Source organism: Vanessa tameamea, chromosome 22, assembly GCF_037043105.1.
Source record: "Vanessa tameamea isolate UH-Manoa-2023 chromosome 22, ilVanTame1 primary haplotype, whole genome shotgun sequence".
Classification (NCBI taxonomy): Eukaryota; Metazoa; Arthropoda; class Insecta; order Lepidoptera; family Nymphalidae; genus Vanessa; species Vanessa tameamea.
Window position 1 is genome coordinate 9,211,716 of NC_087330.1, and position 22,115 is coordinate 9,233,830.

Here is a 22,115-nt window from a genome sequence, read left to right on the forward strand (position 1 = left end):
CAGCATGCTTCCCTATCATTCACTTATTTACGGCTCACAAGATTTTGTTTCAAACTCAATGTTTTATTTATATAATTCCTATTATATAAATAAAACATTGTGGACGATCAAATGAGGCACTCGATGGTAAGTGTTCCATCATCGTCCATAGATTTGAAAAATATTGACCATTCCTTACATCACCAATGCGCCACCAACCTTGAGAACTAAGATGTGATGACCCTTGTTTACTTTACCGATTCAAAAAATGATAGTTTGTTAAAAGAAAAATAAGGCAAGTAATTCGACACAAAATTCTACAGATACATATATAATTGTTTTAAACTGACATAACTTTGTATTTCAAATGTTGGAAAAGAGTAACTATTGAGTTTTTAGCTGGATCTTCTCGTTTGACTACTTTCCGAATGGGTAGTACCTTTTCTTTAATACAGGCTTGCACAAAGCCATACCATCAACTAAGGCTTAATTATTATTTTTTTTGATAAATTTGCAAACTTTTTATATTAAACTAAATGAAATTTTCGAGACAGTTCATTATACATGGAAAAAAGCTCATTAGTCTTTTGAACTCAACAGAAGTTTTATAACCATAAATATGGATACTTCGTGTGAACAAGCTGCTGGAATTGTGGCATTGGTACGGGCTTGGATCAAGAAACGATTGCTAGAAATTTTAATTTAAACCAGTCTCTGGTTTTTAGAGTATACTGAAGGTTAGGTAGAGACAAGTTCTTACAAAAAAGACCCCGTACCGACAGAACTTGAACAAGCAACCATCGAGACGACCGATTTATTGAACTTCTCTATTCTTCTCGATTCTCTAATCGTTTCCTCACATCAGTTAACATCAAAACAGAGCTAAATTAAGTTCGTGGAGTAAACGCGAGGGCACAACAAGAAGGAAGCTGAAGGAAGCGACAATCATCTCTCTTAGATCAGCAAATGGTCCAAAGTTGTCTGCAGCTCACAGACAAGCTCGTTTAAGATTTACGCGAAACCGATTAGAATCGGTAATAAGGGCACATGGAGGCAATGTAACTTATTAAAAGAAAAACAAAACTGTGCTTCAACTTTTTTTTTAATTTTAAAAACCAAATTTTCATTTAACCAACTAAAACGATTTTTTGTTTTACCGTTTTAGGTGAATAAGAATTAATGGCCCTTTCCAGTATACAAACATAAATCGGTTAGTAAACATACAATTAACTACATCCTTTTGAATATGTTTGTTTAATCAAAAACCCAAAATAAACTCTATTTAAATAGGCTTTTGTATTGTTTTCCAATATTAATTAAATGTTAAATTATTTAAATGTAGAAACTAATTGGATGGATTACCAAAAACAAAACCGCTACTATTTAATGCAAATTATGACTTATTTAGCTACCCATGTGATTCAAAATTGCTTACTAGCCATCAAGTATGTCTTTAGCTTACAAAATACGTGTGACTAGTTCTATTTATTTATTCTGCTTTTGTTTTCACGCAGTGGAAATCATCAAAAAAGTCCCTGGGTAGTGGTTTATTTATTTAGCTATGCTATCGGAAAAAATTTTTTTTTCACGAAAACATACAAAAGATTCGCTTACTACAATCATTAATATATATATATAAATATTTATTTACGACTGTAGTATGTCGATGATTGTCTTTATGCATAATTTGGATTTATATGTATATATAATAATAGAAGCTTAACGCTTTATACGAGTAACATCATGAAAATTAATTACGGTTATTTCTTTTTACAAGCCTACACAGGTGAAATTGACAATGTTAATAATTTGAATTGTGATAGACAGGTTTGGATTCACGCTAGGCAGTATAAAATAGTGCTAAGGAAGAACGAAGTGAAGGTCATTCTGCAAAAATTCTGGGAGTCTGGCATAGAACAAGGTAGTGGAAATCATTGTAGGAACTATGCCTTAAAGGACACGAAGGAAGCACAGATAGAGAAACAAACACGAAGAAATAAAATTGAATATTTAAAAACACATGTCCTAGAAATAAAAGAACTTACAAAGAATATAAAACCGTTATCAGACCAGGTGCTAAAATCTTACACAGCTAAAGCAGCCCTGCCTCTAGGACGTAGCCTTTCCACTCGATCGTTATTTCACCTGACAATGTCATTGAAACGTTGGACAATGTGGTAACCTGTATACGTTGAGCCCTCGATGTGCGGTGGGCAGACGAAAGATTGGCGGGTTCAAAATTCAAGATAATAGACCAAGAAAACGATGATCCTCTTGTAATTCTGAATAATCTACTACAGCGATGACAACATATTGTACTCTCTAAAAAGGCAAAAGAAACGTTTAGTCCAGAACATCCCACAGTCTGATTACAGAGCTGTAATTGCAAGGCGTCGCTGGCGGTATCGCCGAGTGCCGTGTTAACCCTCTGGGGTCTTCACCCTTTGGACATGCGCATGCAAGAAGCAGCAGCTCTATATGAAGCGAAGCGTGGAAGGCTGCAAGATGCACTCAAGGTACGGGTAGTTGAGAAAAGAGCGAGTTATCTTGAGTCACCGCATCCGGGGGTAGAGCAACGAATCTTCTTCTCACATAATCAGCCTGTAAATTTCCCACTGCTGGGCTAAGGCCTCCTCTCCCGTTGAGGAGAAGGTATGGAGCATATTCCACCACGCTGCTCCAATGCGGGTTGGTGGAATACACATGTGACAGAATTTCGTTGAAATTAGACACATGCAGGTTTCCTCACGATGTTTTCCTTCACCGCCGAGCACGAGATGAATTATAAACACAAATTAAGCACATGAAAATTCAGTGGTGCTTGCCTGGATTTGAACCCGAAATCATCGGTTAAGATACACGCGTTCTAACCACTGGGCCATCTCGGCTCTTCTTCTCACACTGTGTATTTTTTTGGTTCAGTTTAATTGTATTGATTTGTGTTGACATGTGTATTGTTAGTTTGTTTAATAATGCATAAAAAAACGAGATGTGTGGTGCGTCACCCGGATATGATAAAAATACATAATTAAAAATATATATATATTAAAAATCCCGTGTAAATTTAAACAATAGAAATAATTAGTTTAAATAAAACCTCTTATAAAAGGAGGCAGGAAAAGAGACATAAAGGTCACCTGAAGGGCATAACAATTTTCCCTTATTACTAAATGTTCATATTCATATTTATTAGGTAGGGTAGGTAGGAGATGAAAATGGGAAAAAGGTGAACATTACAAGAATTAAGTCTGTAGTTATTGTGGTCCGAAGTTGTTACCCAGTTATTAAAGTTATTCCGATCCCTGCATCCGTAGAGACGGACTTCGTTTATTAGGTCACGAAACACAAAAACTAGGTTACAATGAAATATTACAAAGTTTTGATAGAATAACATCAATTATTAAAATGACTATTATAAAGATTACATATAAGATCGACCAGTTCATTTTTATATTATATTAAGTAGTTTATAACTTCTTGTTTTATTATTACGATGATTGCCTCGCTTATCTAGTGGCTTATAAGGATTTAGATCTCTCGGTCCTAGGTTAAAATTCTATCTTATTAACATATTCTGATCGTGTATAGCCGTTTAGTCTGATTATGAAATTGAGGGAAAAGCGTGTGTACTTGTGTTTGCTTACACTTATGCAGTCAAGTCAGTCATGAGAACATCGTCGCCATTATTATATTAATGAATAGAATAGATTATCTTCACAATTAAAATCAAAATTTCGTCTAAGTTAGGTATATACGTACACCTTGCCGTCCCATGAGTGATGTGACCAATCTATCATTTGCGCGCTGTTTGCGTTTGCATTAGCCCCCTGTTGAGACGTTAATGAATGAACGTTGAAACTTGACGACTTTATGTATATATACGGTTGTCTTCGTGAAATATTAATCAATCACAAGGAAGCTAATGACTAGCGATGTAAGACTATCCTGTCTATGTAATAACTTACCTCGTATTTCAGACTTACAATTATATAGATCTATTCAATTACAAAGGCGCGCCTTTAACAATACATTATTGTTAAAATGATTTTTTAGATAATAGGCCACCTGTAAGTGGTCACCACCTCCCATAGACATCGGCGCTGTAAGAAATAATCTCCTTACATGACACTAATGCGCCACCAACTTTGGCAGTTACACTTCTTCGTGGAACTGCCTCACTCAACCTTCAAACCGGAACATAAGAACACGAAGTATTGTTGTTTGGCGGTCGAATATCTAACCAAATAAATGAATTTGGAATTCTTAACCAATGAGGGGATATTTCAGATCAAAGTGGTCAGTACGACAAAACGCTAATTTCATATGGAAGGACCGTCATCATGTAGTTTTCATATCTCACTGCACGCATATCAATTCACTTTCATCATAGCTTGCCAAAAACAGCATAAGGTCTCAAAATTTGCCTATAGTAATGAATTAATTTAGTCTTAGTAATTAGTCACATTAATATTCACTTCGAAAAAAACAAGCAAATTTGTAGTGTACTTGAACGTACATGACCTGCTTTTCTCCAGATATTTTTATCGCAATAAACACATTATGCGATAGCATTTCTACGGGGATTTGGTTGGTTTATTCCCTCTGAGGTTATATCAATCCCATGAGCGATGGCTTCAATCTATCACCATAATGAGACATTAATGAATCTGTGATTCATGATAGGGAATATAATGGAATTAAATTTCACTTTTTGCCTTTAGCTTAAAGTGAAAATCAGGTAATGTTATAATGTATACTTATATTATAAATGCGAAAGTAACTGTCTATCTGTCTGTCTGTTGCTCTTTCAATGCCAAATCACTAAACCGAATTTAATTAATGTGGTATAAAGCAAGCGTGAATTCCAGAACTTCAAGGACGGACAAGGGCTACTTTAAACACATAACGAACTGAACCTAGAACGAGCAAACCGCCGGCGATATCTAGTTGAATATAAGTTATAGTTTTTGTCTTGCTTAAATTCCAAAACAGCCAATGTAATTGGTTATATTAGTAATATTTGTGTGTTTTTTTTTTTGGCAAATGACTACAAAGTTACGTGAAAATGAAATGCACTTAGTAAAGGGAGAGAGAGAGAGAAAAAGCATATTAACATTTCCTAAAAATGTCACTTCTTACGATTAGGTATTGTTCGGATTAATCCCGGCTGCTGAATTTCACCTTCGGACATCTCGCCAAAATTCAAAATATCACCCACACCACCTAGATGTCCGAAAATCCACAACAGCGCGATTTTTAAGACATTTTCTGCCTCGCACAACCACTCTGTGGAACCAGCTTTCGCCGGCGGTTTTTCCGAACCGATACGACTTGGGAACCTTCAAGAAAAGAGCGTACTCTTTCCTGACAGGCCGGCAACGCACCTGCAAGCCCCCCGGTGTTGCAGATGTCCATGAGCGGTGGTAGTCACTTTCCATCAGGTGAGCCTCCTGCTCGCTTGCCACCTCTAACATAAAAAAAAAAACGCTTCGTCAGGCTGACTAATTTTAATTTCACAATCTCTTCTCCTATTCAAGCCGAAGAGAAAACCAAATAACAATTTCGATAAATCTTTACATATACACGGAGGCTTCTTTTTATTAAAAATAAGTGCATTTAAATGCTGTCTTTTAATATATTACTTAGAACATCTTATGTAAGTCCTTCCGTCCGTCCAAGGGGCCAGAATTCAGTTCTATTTTTAAAAATCATTTTATAATTCTAAATTCTGTCAATGGATTGAATAATATTTAAGAAGTTATGTTCCTTGTATATGTATAATGATTGTGTATGTATGTATCATATTTTATCTAAACATTATAATACAATAATCTGTGTACAATAATAATTAAAATATAATAATCTTTTAACAACTGTACATCTAAATCTTCATTTGCTCTGTGTTGCCTGAAATAAATCCTTCCTTAACAACGAAGTCGCCTTTTGTAACGTATATATTACACTATTTTTTACAGTATTTCTTTTACTATAAATGTTTTAGTTCGGTCAAAAAAAAAACTATTTTAATTATCAATTCGCATAGATCTGGCAATTATGTCCTAGGTATTATATTACCATTGACACTTGACCTTGAATACTTTTTTAGCACACACGGTATTGTCGTCAATTTTCAATATATCATTTGTAATATACCTGAGATCTGCACCAATTATTTCCAGCTTCCCACTATTTCTTGTTCTGTTTTGGCCAGATTATAATATAATAATTCTGGATACCGTTAATATGAATTATCAGTAAATTATAACTGTATTTTATGTACACCTAACAGCACAGGTTCAATTAAGACAATTCCAGAATTATATTGGATATATCACTGAATACCATCCGTATATTTAGTGTTATATCATATTCGCTTAATGACACCTAAATTCCTTCAACTGATAATTAGTATTAGTTGCATCAGTAATGGGCATTATTCGCCCAACAGTATACCAGGTATGCCCGTAAATGTAAGTGCTGAGACCAATTAATCATCGTCGTTTTCATTAGCGACTCCCTGATGGGCCGTTAAAGCATCGATGCTTGACCATCTTGTGTTCCTCAAATGTTACATAAAATTGTTTGATTTATACCCTGTACAAGATAGCTTGATCTTGATGTGAATTTTTCTGATCGACATAATTTTGCAAGGACGAACATATTATTTTCTTAATTTAATGATTTTAAAAATTGTAAAAATATTTAAGAGAATACATGAAATACAAAAGTTCCTAAAGATTCGAGCGTTATCCGAAAATTTTAAGATTTTTGCTGTTTTATATGATTGCTTCAAAGTAAAATTTAAATAGAAACACTGAAAATAATAGACGCTTGTACAATGTTACATCGGTCGGATAGTAGGTTCGTGAATAATAATAATAATAATAGGCAGTAACTGCTACAAATATCGATTACAAAAATCCTTCTTAAAGATAATTGTTAAGTTATTGTTATGAACGGGGTCCTTTTTGTTGGGGTCTCTTTAGCAGGTATAACTATTCTTAGAAAAAAAAAAAAATTGAATTCTAATTTGAATTACGCATTCCATAGTTTCATCGACTATTATGTATGATATATTTTCTGTTTCTCATCACTAGCCCGTCTGTCAAAAAGATCAAGCTTACTTGAACAGGGGGTATAATAATTCTCTTATACTGAAGTAACTGTTTGACTGACTACTTCGTTAGTTCCGTGACTATTTGGCGCCATACTTGTAGTGGTAATGTAACAATTATTTTACTGCAACAAAACAATAAACGCCCCCGGGTGGGCTCGAACCACCAACCTTTCGGTTAACAGCCGAACGCGCTAGCCGATTGCGCCACGGAGGCTTCTTTAGCTTTTTGTTAATATAACTACAACACGTACCACAAATTTAATGCAACTATATATTAACAGCATAAAAACAATAAACGCCCCCGGGTGGGCTCGAACCACCAACCTTTCGGTTAACAGCCGAACGCGCTGACCAATTGCGCCACGGAGGCTTTTTAATAATTTAATAAATACACATAGCACAAGCAACTGGCACTACGTTGCAACAATAGTTTAGGGTTTTGTTTACTATACAAAAATATAAATCGCCCCCGGGTGGGCTCGAACCACCAACCTTTCGGTTAACAGCCGAACGCGCTAGCCAATTGCGCCACGGAGGCTTCTTTAGCTTTTTGTTAATAACTATAACACGTACCACAAATTTAATGCAACTATATATTAACAGCATCAAAACAATAATCGCCCCCGGGTGGGCTCGAACCACCAACCTTTCGGTTAACAGCCGAACGCGCTAGCCGATTGCGCCACGGAGGCTCTTGACTTATCAATAAAAATACTCCAGTGAATCGTCCGCGAAGCGTAAAACATACTTAAATATATATTTTACAAAAAACAGCTGTCCGATCTATTTATAATCTTGGAGCTCGAGACTCCCTTTGGGATACTTTATTATAAAAAAGTGGGTATACTGTTGCATCACAATAATATTAGTTATGTATGTTCCCAATAATATAGATCATTTTGAAAGTTAATACCACCTTCCTGGGGCACGGTTTCTATCATAAGATTCTACAATTATTTTTAACTTGACCTATTAATAAATTTAAATCTCATGTAAAATGTAAAACACTTTGATAAAAAGGCACATTACTCAACACTAGATTATATTTAGTGATCAAAAAAACCTAACCTCGACCTAATTTATTATAATATATTTTATATATTTAATATCTATACATATAATAAAATTGGAGTGTCTGTTTGTAATATTAAAATAACCGCGGTTAACTAAATGCATATGTATGTCTACACGGTACATATACCTAAATAACATTTTTACAATTTTTGTGTGTCTGTCTGTTTGTTCCGACTAATCTCTGGAACGGCTGGACCGATTTTGACGGGACTTTCACTGGCAGATAGCTGATGTAATAAGGAGTAACTTAGGCTACTTTTATTTTAGAATTATATGTAAAACAATAATAAAGTCACGCTTTTTTTTTAAATTCAAAGGCGTACGAAGTCGCGGGCGCAGCTAGTAATTGAATATATTTTATTATTTAAACATTCATAATAATAAACTTAATTATATTATATTGTTATAAGTTTTGTAACTAAATGAGTAGAAAAGAGTAACTACTTAGTTTTTTGTTAGTTGTTCTCGGTAGACTCTACATTTGGAACCAGCTTTAGATTTATTTAAATACTGGTAACCTTAAGATTCAAAATTGCTTGTTGCTATAAAATAACACATATAATACTATACGGGAAAATTTGAATAAAAAAAAAACATTTCAATTTATTATTATAAATCGTATGAAATTAAAGCTAGACATTAATGTCCCTTATATATATTCTTTAAAATTGGATTTGTGTAAATCCTTAGGCCTAAAGATAGGCTTAAGGAGAGGCTTAGGAAAGAGTCTCCCCTGGGGTATTATCGCGAACAGTGCTTTTATCGTTTTCGATTTCATACAAGACTTTATAATGAATACTATAACATTTACATCTAACTAATCCTGTGGATATTTGTAATGTTCTAACATTTTTACCTTGATTACATATCATGATTTTTGTAACCTTTTCCAATGGGAGTAACATCTTAAGGATTTATTAGATATTGATTTGAATAGGTAACGTTGGGAGGAAAAGTTTCTCTAACTAAAAGGTTAAATTTAAAATATAAGAGTATAGCATAACTGGATGAAAAATTCTTGACTATTCCTTAAAATAAAGATGTAAAATACAATATGGCGTTAAATGATGGATGCGGTGTATCGCTCATGAAAATAATCCATTTACCTAGAATAATATTTTTAGGGAATACGGAGAAAACTAAATAAGTAAACAATGTATTTTAGAAGACAAGGGCTGGTGTATTAAATAGAAGATTATTATATATTTAGAGCTGGATCACTATGCCAAAGAAGACGCAAAAGAAAGGTAAGGTCCAAGAACTTGTAATGGTTGTTATAACGATGACAAAAAATACTTGGACCTCCTCTCATCTCATCTCACACATAAAGATCTGGTGTGGGTCGCGGGAAGCCGCTCGATACGGGGAGCGGCTGTTGTGAAGATCTTCGGAGGAGACCTTTTGTTGGCAAAACTTTCGGCTGAAATTATAATGAAAACATATAATATATAATAATGAAAGATCTATATTTATAAAACATATTTGTTAATTCTAATTTTGCTTTGATTTCAGATAAGTCAATTTGATAAGTTTTATATATGATTTGAGTTAACTGTATGTTTGTGTATATGAGGTAATGTTTGACTGGTAAAGCTTAGCTATACCTATAAGACAGAGACTTGGAAAGAGTTTCTTTATAATATTATTGCTTGATAACATTACACTGGAAGGTCATTCTCTCCTGGTGATGAGCAATATATATACAAGTAAATTGGAGTATTTCCAATAAAAAATTTACTGTGGGATTTTATTCACACACGCACAGTTTTCTTCAGCTTCAAGTATAAAATTATACATACAAATTAAGCGTAAGAATTCAGACACTTTTCCAGGTTTGATCTAGCATTAAAATTTACGCCCTCTACTCACTGCATAAAACATTTTACTTTTCAATTATAAACTATAAACGTTTATATAACATATGAATATTTAGATTTTCGTATCGATCTAAAAAAAGAGAGAATCTATACTTATAATAAATCTGTAGAGAGGTCAATTCTGTACATGAAATATATTTCCAAAATAACTATCAGGTGATTGAAGGTGATTAGGGATCGATACTGATGGCAAAAATGCAATCAGTAAATTTTTTGTCTGTCTGTCTGTATAACCGTTATAGAAACAAAAACTACTCGAGGTATTTTAACGAAACTTGGCACAAATATTTTTCATACTCCTGAGCTGGTTATAGTATACTTTTCATCACGCTACAATCAATAGGAGCAGAGCAGTGAAGGGAAATGTTGGGAAAACGGGAGAAGTTACTCAATTTTTTAAGCTTCCGTCGCATGTACAACCTTAATGGTTAACGCTACACAGAAATTATGTATGACGGAAATGTTCTTCTTAAAATTATATAAAAAATATCCCACGACAGCATTTGTCTATCTTTTATGATTGACTCACAATAACACGTGTGACTCCCGATAGCTAAGCAGTTCGAAGTTTTCTGATTATATCATCCGTAATTAAAAAAATTAATTATGTCATCCCTAATTAAAAAATTTAACAGTATTAACTATTCCATAAAAAAGAATCATAGAAATTGGTATAGAAACACCAAAGTTATACATGAAAAACGTAATATTTTAAGTTAATTTGTAAATATATTCAGATTCTACGCGAGCAAAACCGCGGGTAACAGCTAGTATATAATATAATAAATCAAGTTAGTTTAACACGAAAACTCATTCGATTCTAAAATATAAAACACTATCTACATTAATTCGTAATTGATTCTTATAAGGTCATTGAACTGGCGCTTTATATTATAGCGAGCCGTCTGACTCCAGTTTCATAGATCGTAAGAAAATTGTGAGTCATTTACTACGCCTCGCGACACTCCATCAAATTGAAGGAAATCGAGGGGAAATGTATTTGTCAACGGAATGGCTCAGTTTTGTCTCCATCTTCGTCCCACGATTGAGACTCGAGGAAAAATATTCCATATTAATTTAATGCTGTATTTTAAATCATAAAGACGTTTTATGTGCGAAATTTTATTAAATAGGAACATAAAAGGCTTCTATAACATAACAAAAATGTACTTTTAATGCTGGTGACACTTTTATAATAACCAGCTGAACATCCTTTACCCGCGGCTTAATTTATAAAACATTATTTATAGCACAAAATAGTCTCGCTCCATTTTAGTCCTTTCCCGGGGCTGAAACTATCTCATTACCAAATTTCATCTATTAAATATTAGTTTAGTAGTTTTTTTAGTTAGGCATAACAAAAACACATATCTTTATTTATTATATAAGCTAGAGTTTTCTTAATAGATAATTCATTAGTAGAAACTTTTTTGACTAATACTTTTTTAATATGCGAGTGATCTAATCTCAAACTTGTTTATTCCATTTTGTATTCGCAATTCTTTCGATAGTTTCATTTTCAACAATAATATATATTTATTACTATAGTCAATATGATTTTAGATTCTCTCTTAATGAGATTTTTATCTAGCATCAAAATTTTATTGAATTTTCTAATTGTATAATTATTATATAAGATTTTAAATTAACATGGTTATTTTTATTACTAACAGTATCTAAAACGGGATATTTACCATGTTTTTTATTTTTATTTCACGAGTCTCGTGAACAAGACATTCGTAGATAATGTCGAAATATCGAGCTCCACCAAATAAAAATAAAAAACATGGTAAATATCCCGTTTTAGATACTGTATAATTATTATCAATTTTGCTTAAAAAACCTCAGATTTAGTAAACATAATTTATTGTTTTTTTGGAACGTTAATGTTGTTTTATTACGTTCGCCAAAAATGCATGTGTTGGTGGTCTTTGTACATACGCCTTGAATGTCTAAGCATATTAAAAAAGTCTTAATAATTAATTGGAAATCTTTTTATTTATTTCAAAGAACACAACTAAAATAAAGGAATCCATTGATATCTAAACATTACTTTTCATACAATGTAGAACTAAGAACAGACCGAGATGACACTTGGTTCAAACTCATTTGAGCACTGGTGATAAAAAAATTTTACACATTTTCCATTGCTGGTTTAATATCATATTGTTTTGATTAATTTAAGTCTGCGCGTCTATGTAAATTGTGCCTTGTTATTAGTAATCTAGTGAAGCACCCCGTCTGTGGTAGCGAGACATTTTGAGATCACACTAAGGCTCTGTATCAGTGGGATTTTTTTGAAGGCTTTTGTTACAAACGAGCTGGCACCTAATGGAAAGTGACTACCAGCACATATGGACGTCTGTAATACCGGAGGGCTTGTCTTCTTCCTGTTTCGGCTTCGTGCTTCGTTCCAACCGTATGTCTAAAACCTTTCGAGTTTTTTATCAGTTTACTGTTTGTACTTTTTTTTCTAATAAAAAGTATCTATACTTCGAATATTCTGATATTTTTCGGATAAGGTATGTAGCCACGCTATCTATCTACTGGGCCTTCTTGGATCTGACTTTGTAGCGGAATCTATCACATCAACCTTTAGAAAATTGAGAATGAACGCCCACATACTGTTCTTATTTTATTCCGTTTGCCTACTGGGTAGGTACATGACAGCCACCACATATTCTACTGCTAAACATCACTACTTCGTTGGTTTTCGGTTGAAATGGTCAGTGGCTCGGTGTAATAAACAGCACAAGGGACATAACTTCCTCGTTTCCAAGTTTAGTGGCGACGTCAGGAATGTTTCATATTTCTTGCATGGCTAATTTCAGCAGGTGTTATATGGACTATTTCTCGCTCCTCGTTCCTAATAATATATATATATATATATATATATATATATATATATATATATATATATATATATTTATTCTATAATGTATAAATATTTCGAACGATTTACTAAATATATTAAATAATACGTATCCAATAATAGTTAAGTAATAACAAAGTATTCACTTAAACATTGTATAATCTGAATTGTTTTACTAGCTGCGCAAATAGTCATAATGAAATTTGTAAGTTACAAGTAAAAAAAATACAATCGTATTGGTTATTGACTTTTAGTTAGTATATCACGAGCCTCCGTGGCGCAATCGGCTAGCGCGTTCGGCTGTTAACCGAAAGGTTGGTGGTTCGAGCCCACCCGGGGGCGTTTATTATTTTGTTGCTGTTAATAAATATTGTTGAATTAAATTTCCAGTATATATTGTAGCTATATTAAAAATTAACTAAAGAAGCCTCCGTGGCGCAATCGGCTAGCGCGTTCGGCTGTTAACCGAAAGGTTGGTGGTTCGAGCCCACCCGGGGGCGATTTTTATTTTATTTAAACATACTGTTTTATTTATTATGTTATAAGTACCACATGTTTTCAAAGCTGACTCTTACCACGAGTGCGAAGGGATACCAGGGCGAGTACTTAGATATCATCATTCATCGGGTATTCTATAGTTATGTGTACACTGACAAAATATATATAACATCTTTATGCAAGCCCATCTGGGTAGGTAAATCCACTCCATACCGTTAACATATATAACATTATAACATTACCGTTTCATAAATTCAAATAATTTGTAAAAAACGCATTGGTAAAGAAGGCATATTATTCGATACAAGATTGTATTGATGATAAAAAAGCGTGGAGTTGATGCTTGTCGACTTCCAGACAGGAGACATAACATACATATATAATTGTATTTAACTAACATTACTGTATTTTCAGACATTGAAAAAGAGTAACTGAGTTTCTTGCCGGTTCTTCTCGGTAGAATCTACATTCTTAACCGGTGGTAGCTTTACTGAAAATAGTTTGTTAAATGGCGATTCAAAAGTGCTTGTAAAATCCTACTTGAATAAAGTATATTTTGATTTTGAGTGTAACTACAGACACAGGAGATATAGCATTATAGCTCCCAATATTGGTGGCGCATTGGTTATGTAAGGTGTGGTTAAAATAAAATTCTTACAGCTCCGATGTTCATGCAAAGTCTATATCCATCTCTCTCGTACCTAGTAAGCAATAACCATCAAGCGGTCTATTAGAACAATTACCTACCTTTAATATAAACATTAAAAAAATCTCCATCATCGGTTGCTATTTTTTGTTCAGATTAAGTAAAGTATACTTCGTCTGTTTATTGTTCAGATGGACATATCATCTTTTAAATGGTAAAATAGTTCGTCTCAAACAATAATTTTCTTATCTTATCTAAAAGCTGTTAACCTCCGAGTCATTACGACATAAATTCGTCCTTTATTCTTAGTTTTACCCTTAGTGTTTGTTGAGCATATTGCAAAACAATATTAAACTGAACTAATATACAATACAACGCACATAAAATAACACAAAGCAACAGCCTGTAAATTTCCCACTGCTGGGCTAAAGCTTCCTCTCCCTTTGAGGAGGAGGTTTCGCGCTTAATCCACCAGGCTGCTCCAATGCATGTTAGTGGATATGTGGCAGAATTTCATTAAAATTACACACACATGCAGATTTAATGTCGATGCTTTGCTTAACCGCTGAGCACGAGCTGAATTAATAATAAATATTAAGAATTTTAAAATTCAGGGGTCGTGCCTGGGCTTGAACCCATCAGGGCGTCACGGTAGCATGCGCAAGCGACCCCGTGGCGCCCGTCGAAAGACGGAGAGGGTACCGCTGGTTTTTTAGTGGGTAAACCCGGCGTACCTGGGCGCACTCGGCGTCCAGGGCTCCGGGGAGTCCCACACCCCCCACCACTTTCCATCACGTGGGGGAAGCGCGTAACGTGTTATTTCAGAGAGAAAAAAAAAATGGGCTTGAACCCATGATCATCGGTTAAGATGCTCGCGTTCTAATCCGAGGCTATCTCGGCTTTGTTGTAGATACTTTGCTGTCTGTGTGTAGAGGTAACACTAACTATTATTTGGTACATAATTCGTAACATTTATTAACGTCAATAAAATTACAATAATAAATAAATTTGAGATTTATCTAACAAAATTAAATAATAAAAATATTGTAAGAAATAATTTCAAAGTAGTTACGCTTTTATCTTTTAAAACCAAAAGAGATAAGTTAAAGCTGCACTAAAGATTTATTTAAAATATACATTCATAGAGCGTAGGAGGAGGAGCTGTGAGGAGTAAATTACTCTATATTTAAGGAGGTATTCCGCCGGCGTTACTATTACCCCTTAAATTTCAAAATTAGTAATAATCCTTAAATGTGGGTAAAAACGGTTTCAAGATTGATTGAATAATATAATACTCATAAAATAGTCTTAAATTTTTATAAACTAGTTTTCAACCGCGACTTCACTTACGTGGGATTGGTATTTTGTGTTGTGTGATATAATCTTTTTGGTACTCCAGACAGTGTGTATGCAAAATACCAAGCGAATCGTTTGGATGGTTAAGACGTACAAGCGTCATTATATAAATCTTCATTTTAATATTAAATATTATAATATTCTAATCCGAGATGACTCTATCGTTCTATTTTTAAATTTTAATATATATGTTTTAATATTTTTAAATGTTTATTTCATTTAAATACAGACTTCAATTAAAAACTCATTGTTGTAAGAAGTTTGTACCTACAACTAAAACTCACATATGGTTATAATACTAATGATTCCCAATTGTTGGCGTATTATAACAAATCTGATAAGAGCCTCCGTGGCGCAATCGGCTAGCGCGTTCGGCTGTTAACCGAAAGGTTGGTGGTTCGAGCCCACCCGGGGGCGGTTATTGTTTTGATGCTGTTAATATATAGTTGCATTAAATTTGTGGTACGTGTTATAGTTATTAACAAAAAGCTAAAGAAGCCTCCGTGGCGCAATCGGCTAGCGCGTTCGGCTGTTAACCGAAAGGTTGGTGGTTCGAGCCCACCCGGGGGCGGTTATTGTTTTGATGCTGTTAATATATAGTTGCATTAAATTTGTGGTACGTGTTATAGTTATTAACAAAAAGCTAAAGAAGCCTCCGTGGCGCAATCGGCTAGCGCGTTCGGCTGTTAACCGAAAGGTTGGTGGTTCGAGCCCACCCGGGGGCGGTTATTGTTTTGATGCTGTTAATATATAGTTGCATTAAATTTGTGGTACGTGTTATAGTTATTAACAAAAAGCTAAAGAAGCCTCCGTGGCGCAATCGGCTAGCGCGTTCGGCTGTTAACCGAAAGGTTGGTGGTTCGAGCCCACCCGGGGGCGATTATTGTTTTGATGCTGTTAATATATAGTTGCATTAAATTTGTGGTACGTGTTATAGTTATTAACAAAAAGCTAAAGAAGCCTCCGTGGCGCAATCGGCTAGCGCGTTCGGCTGTTAACCGAAAGGTTGGTGGTTCGAGCCCACCCGGGGGCGGTCATTATTTTGTTTTAGTAAAGATTTAACTTTGTACAATACAATAAAACTTATTAATAAATTACAACAGTGTATACACTATCATGGAACATATATTAATCTTAAATGAAAATACTTTAATATTTTTCATTCCTCTAAGAAATTGAACTTAATGTATTTAAAAAACAACATAAATAATAAATAAAAAAAAAAATTCCACATCAATCAAATTTATTATTTTTAGAGAATATCGCACAAGTAAACAAATGAAACTACATATATTGAAGCAAAAATATTATCCAAATATTCCTCGCATATTTCAAATGATATCTTGGTTTTGTTAGCAGTTGAAACACTTGGAATATTAAGTAATAGTACAAGAAACTTTATTAAAAGTATAACACATCGCCTTATTGCGTCCACTGGTGACAGAAGGGCCTCGTTTTTTGTCCAGAGGATCGGAATCGCGCTTCAACGGGGAAATGCTGCTAGTACTCTTGCTATCATTCCACGCAGTCATCATTTGTAGAGTAACTTTTACATAATAACATAACATAATCAGCCTGTAAATTTCCCACTGCTGGGCTAAGACCTCCTCTCTCGTTGAGGAGAAGGTATGGAGCATAGTCCACCACGCTGCTCCAATGCGGGTTGGTGGAATACACATTTGGCAGAATTTCGTTGAAATTAGACACATGCAGGTTTCCTCACGATGTTTTCCATCACCGCCGAGCACGAGATTAATAATAAACACAAATTGAGCACATGAAACTTGCCTGGGTTTGAACCCGCAATCATCGGTTAAGATGCACGCGTTCTAACCACTGGGCCATCTCGGCAGTGCAAATAACATTAATATACACTAAGTTGCGTTTCGCAGTTTCACTCGCTTTAACTTTTGGCTATTCCCGTGACGAGTGTGAATTACATGTTCGAATTTCATCGTTTGTATTAGAAGACACAATTTTTGTAGTTTATTATAAAAAAGATGGTCAGTTACTCTTAATAAGTAAATAAAATTACACAATTGAGACCGACATTCCATCATACTTAAGGGAATTGCGGAAAAGTAGTCGAATTGCGGAGATACTCGTTTCGATCCACAAATTAGTGGCAAAACCCTAGTGACCGCTAGCGAAACAGGTTCGACTAATAAACTACAATTTGTCGTATAAATAAACTGTTTTCAAATTATTGAAAACGAACTCTCGCTGAGAATTTGTTGAAGTTAAATTCAAATGATCTTTGAAATCATTAGACGTAATTTTAATTATTATCAAAGGCCAGCGACCCTGGCCTCGCACCTGTGCAATTTTTTCAATAGATAAAAAGTACGCTTAACAATACATCGTTAAGTATTTCTATTTATTTTATAACGTTTATTTACTTTTTAGTTTATCATCCTCAAATGTTACTAAACGTTAATGTTGTAAATTTTCGCGAGAATTTCAGTTTAATTTTATATATAATTTATAACTGATTAGATACATACATATTAATGTATGCATGTTAGATATCAGATACTGTAGATTATTTTATTTTAAATATATTATCATTTCACTGTAATGTATTCATATATTATGTTTATATCTGCCTTGTACACCCCTACCTCTTTCTATATCTGTTTCTTTCCTCTACCCTAAGGTTGCCTGGAAGAGATCACTGTTTTAGCGATAAGGTCGCCTCCTGTGCATCTTACTGTGACTAAGTTACGAGTTTACTGGTCTACAGTAAAGAGTATTTTGATTTGATTTCATTAGTTTATATAAATTTAAATAATAATTTTATTTCGAAACATAGATCAACTTTGAATTTTGACCTTGTAGGTTGACCTGTTTACAGTTAACGATTTTTGTCGTTGCGAGTTATTTGGAAACGATAGTATAAGCTCAAACATGGGTTAGAATTTAGTGTACAGGGAGTTTTTAATCTATCTTAAATGTTCAAGGAAACTAATACAATTTATCTGAATGAGGTTTAATAGATAATAGGATAGATATTCTTCGCAAATCACCTATACTACTTAATAATTTGTAACAAATAGAAATAGTTTTACGAGTTCTTGCGGTCTTTTCTGTTAGAACTTCTAACCACTGGGTTATTACATAATGAATTAAATAAATGTCTAATTTGGAGTGTGTTCGTAGCGAACCTCTTCTACCACAATGAATAGATAGATCAATGTGAGTATGTAATATTTATCCTGCAAATCCTACTTCAGAGCTAACCAAAATAATGTATCATATAGGTAAAATAACGTAAAGATAAAAATATGTGTGTAACCTATCACAGCAACATAGTCACCTAATTGACTCAGCTCTTAAAATGAGAATTAAAAAAAAAATCTTCAATTTAACAATTTATAAAGTCTTGAGTTGTACTAATGTTGTACAAAGTTTGTATGGAGGGATGTTTGTTATGAATCACGCCAGAACGGCTGAACGGATCTGAATTAAATTGAACACAGGGATAGATTATCGTTTAGAACAGCAGAGTTACAATTTTGTCCCGGAGAAATATACTTTAAATTGCAAATTGCCCAAGTGAATAATATATTTAATAATTTGTATTGTAACGGAGATCGACTTAATATGTACAGTGTGATTTCACTCACTCACTCGTAAAATGTTGACAGCCGACTTCCATTAACAGCCATTTTGATACACGCATCATATAACAAACTGAGATTTCACACGTGTGAGTTTCGTGTTCGTTCTTAAGAAATATTTTACTGGTTGCTTTTTATTAAAGTAAAATCCAAAATGTATAATTTAAGCACGCTTCCATAATATATTTTAAATACTTTTTTACAAAATAAATTAAATGTTCATTCCGGCTTGGAATGAAGATTCTATCGAAACGAAGCGACAGGAAATTGAATTACTTAGGTATTTTAATTAAATACTTACTAAATTTTTATTCTTTATATATTTATGATTTTACTTGTTGGTAGGGCTTTGTGTAAGCCCACCTGGATAGGTACCCACCACTCATCAGATATTCTACCGCCAAACAGTCACTCAGTATTGTTGTGTTCCGATTTGAAGGGGAAGCTCGTGTAACTACGAGCACAACATAACATCTTAGTTCCCAAGGTTGGTGGCGCATTGGTGATGTAAGGAATGGTTAATATTTCTTACAGCGCCATTGTCTATGGGCGTTTGTGGCCAAGTACACTTGTCCGTCAACTTATATCTTAAAAAAAGAATACTAAATCTTTATTTAATTATTATTTATAATAAGTATCATTTTTTATCACGACATTATAGTTTAATAATTAGTAAAGCTAAAAATATTGGAGATAGGTATTCATAATTCGTAATCAGTGACCGGCAGACCAAACTATTAATAAAATGTACCCCTACTACCGGTCATCAAAACATCTTCCAACTGCTAGGGTTACTCCAAGTCTCGCCACGCCCTTGCAATTTGTTGGATATTTAAGTATCAAAAACTCATAAAAAATTAAAAGTATTTTGGTATCATGTATTTGTGAATTAAACTGATATTATAAACGCAAAGGCGTTCTATCTATTTGTCGACTAAACCACGGAATTGATCGTAATGAAGTTTACAATTGAGTTAGGCTCGGACATAACTACAGAATTAACGGATTTACAGGACAAAATTGACGTGAACGGATATTCGAGGAACAGCTGGTAACAATAAAATATTTGTTTACCGAATTATGTTACAAGCGAGTGTAATAACGTTACAAAAATAAGTTACAAGTGATTGATAGTAACATTTAGACGTGTATCCGTGGATATCTCATAGGAAATATTATTGAATTTTTTTTTTTTTTTAAGCATAATTGCAATGCCTCATATCAATGAAGAAATTACTAATAGCCCTATTTACCCCTCTTTTTAAGCTTATCACTTGTGTTAGGAGTGGGGACGATAATAGCCCAAGGGGTCAGGATCGATCTTGCGCCTTTTTACATCGCAATGAGGGCCGTAAACCATTGCGCTTTTGACGCTTTGTAAATTTTCATACCCAATTTCACTCTTTTCGGTGATGATTGATCAAAAACGCCGTAAAATCTATCTTTTCCTCATCATGGCACAAATACAAGTACAAATCTTAACGTCGTATTCCAAATTTGAACTTCAAATAATAACGGCTTCGTGCAACCAGCAATACTTAGTATTATTGTGTTCGGGCTTGTAGTGTCAGAGACTACAGACTGATGGTACATAAGTCATAACATAACATCTTCATCTCAGTGAATCAAAAAAATCAAAATCAAAATATACTTTATTCAAGAAGACTTTTACAAGCACTTTTGTATCCTCATTTAACAAACTATTTTAAGTATATCTAACACCGGTTATTATTATTTATATGATATTTAGCTTCCGGTGTTATGGCATCTCGGCTCTTGACATAGTCTCATAAGTTGAAATTAATTAAAAATAGTATCCATATCAACAAAATTAATACCATTACACAAATTACAACAGCTCGTTGTTAAAATGTTACAGTTCGACATATTGAGTTTAATTAATGTTGTATTAATTAAAATAATTGCTTTATTAAGCTATTTCTCTTATGATAATTATGTAACGTATCTTCGCTTTCGCTATGGTAGTAAAAACAAATATTATGCTCGTATAAATATATAATTTTAATGCAAAGTCTTGGTGTTTTGGTGTGATTTTTCATTCTGGTCTTTTATATATGAATTTGCATGTTTTGAACATATTTCTCTTCTAATGTATTTTTCAATTTTATTTAAATGGTTATATTGAACCTCGTCAATAGTTTAAATAGAAATAATATGATTTGAAATGATACGATAAGGTGGATGAACTCATTTTTCTTTGCCTATTTAAATACAGTTAATATACATATAATTAGATATTACCCGACCGTTTCGCTAGGCATTAAACAAAAAGATGGTGGAGGGATCAACGGAATTAAGAAAAAAAATTATAGCCCAAGGACACACTATAAATAAATATATAATATAATACATCTACGGACGATTCCGTATTCCGTAACGTATGTTTAGTATTTTTTATATGATTGACGCACATACATACTCACACACATATATATATATGTATGTATGTATGGAATGACATTATAGATAACTCCCATAGGTTTCATTTTTAAGTTCAAGCCAAAGTTAACGCAAAGATTTGTTTATTTATTAAGAGCAATAAATTAACTAGAACTATTTCAATATCAAAGACAGAAGATTCGTACAACGATCAAACTTTAGTAAATTATTCAAATTTCCACCGCCTTCATAAACTAATCGAGACTCCGGGATTCACATTATCATACATTTGAACTCGATTCGAAGGGCTTTTATGCGTGATATTTCAAGAAAGTTTAACTAATAATTATTATGAATATTCAACATTTTCATATATTTTAAAATTCGAATTCGCTTTAAAAACATTTATTAATTATAAATAATCCGTCTTTGATACTTTTAAATAATTAGATATATATTATAAAATAAATTTAATTAATAATTTAAAAAAACCTATGGAGGATTAAGCGCTGTACGCATAATACGCATATTAACACACGACGTATTTAGAGAGCCGAGATGCCCAGTGGTTAGAACGCGTGCATCTTAACCGATGAGTGTGGTTTCAAACCTAGGCAAGCACTGAATTGTCGTATGCTTAATTTGTATTTACAATTCATCTCGTGCTCGGCGGTGA

The 22,115-nt window shown here is 33.6% G+C and overlaps 11 non-coding genes across 11 annotated transcripts; 7 read left to right on the plus strand and 4 right to left on the minus strand.

The window, feature by feature from the left end:
* Nucleotides 1-7,236: 7,236 nt before the first annotated feature.
* Nucleotides 7,237-7,310, minus strand: Trnan-guu (transfer RNA asparagine (anticodon GUU)). Its single transcript has one exon. It is a non-coding gene; the product is annotated as a tRNA-Asn (tRNA).
* Nucleotides 7,311-7,392: 82 nt separating this feature from the next.
* Trnan-guu (transfer RNA asparagine (anticodon GUU)) lies at nucleotides 7,393-7,466 on the minus strand. Its single transcript has one exon. It is a non-coding gene; the product is annotated as a tRNA-Asn (tRNA).
* Nucleotides 7,467-7,560: 94 nt separating this feature from the next.
* On the minus strand, nucleotides 7,561-7,634 carry Trnan-guu (transfer RNA asparagine (anticodon GUU)). Its single transcript has one exon. It is a non-coding gene; the product is annotated as a tRNA-Asn (tRNA).
* Nucleotides 7,635-7,714: 80 nt separating this feature from the next.
* On the minus strand, nucleotides 7,715-7,788 carry Trnan-guu (transfer RNA asparagine (anticodon GUU)). The gene has a single exon. It is a non-coding gene; the product is annotated as a tRNA-Asn (tRNA).
* Nucleotides 7,789-13,187: 5,399 nt separating this feature from the next.
* Nucleotides 13,188-13,261, plus strand: Trnan-guu (transfer RNA asparagine (anticodon GUU)). The gene has a single exon. It is a non-coding gene; the product is annotated as a tRNA-Asn (tRNA).
* Nucleotides 13,262-13,345: 84 nt separating this feature from the next.
* Trnan-guu (transfer RNA asparagine (anticodon GUU)) lies at nucleotides 13,346-13,419 on the plus strand. Its single transcript has one exon. It is a non-coding gene; the product is annotated as a tRNA-Asn (tRNA).
* A 2,343-nt stretch (nucleotides 13,420-15,762) lies between these two features.
* On the plus strand, nucleotides 15,763-15,836 carry Trnan-guu (transfer RNA asparagine (anticodon GUU)). The gene has a single exon. It is a non-coding gene; the product is annotated as a tRNA-Asn (tRNA).
* An 80-nt stretch (nucleotides 15,837-15,916) lies between these two features.
* Nucleotides 15,917-15,990, plus strand: Trnan-guu (transfer RNA asparagine (anticodon GUU)). Its single transcript has one exon. It is a non-coding gene; the product is annotated as a tRNA-Asn (tRNA).
* An 80-nt stretch (nucleotides 15,991-16,070) lies between these two features.
* Nucleotides 16,071-16,144, plus strand: Trnan-guu (transfer RNA asparagine (anticodon GUU)). Its single transcript has one exon. It is a non-coding gene; the product is annotated as a tRNA-Asn (tRNA).
* An 80-nt stretch (nucleotides 16,145-16,224) lies between these two features.
* Nucleotides 16,225-16,298, plus strand: Trnan-guu (transfer RNA asparagine (anticodon GUU)). The gene has a single exon. It is a non-coding gene; the product is annotated as a tRNA-Asn (tRNA).
* Nucleotides 16,299-16,378: 80 nt separating this feature from the next.
* On the plus strand, nucleotides 16,379-16,452 carry Trnan-guu (transfer RNA asparagine (anticodon GUU)). The gene has a single exon. It is a non-coding gene; the product is annotated as a tRNA-Asn (tRNA).
* The last annotated feature ends 5,663 nt before the right edge of the window (nucleotides 16,453-22,115 follow it).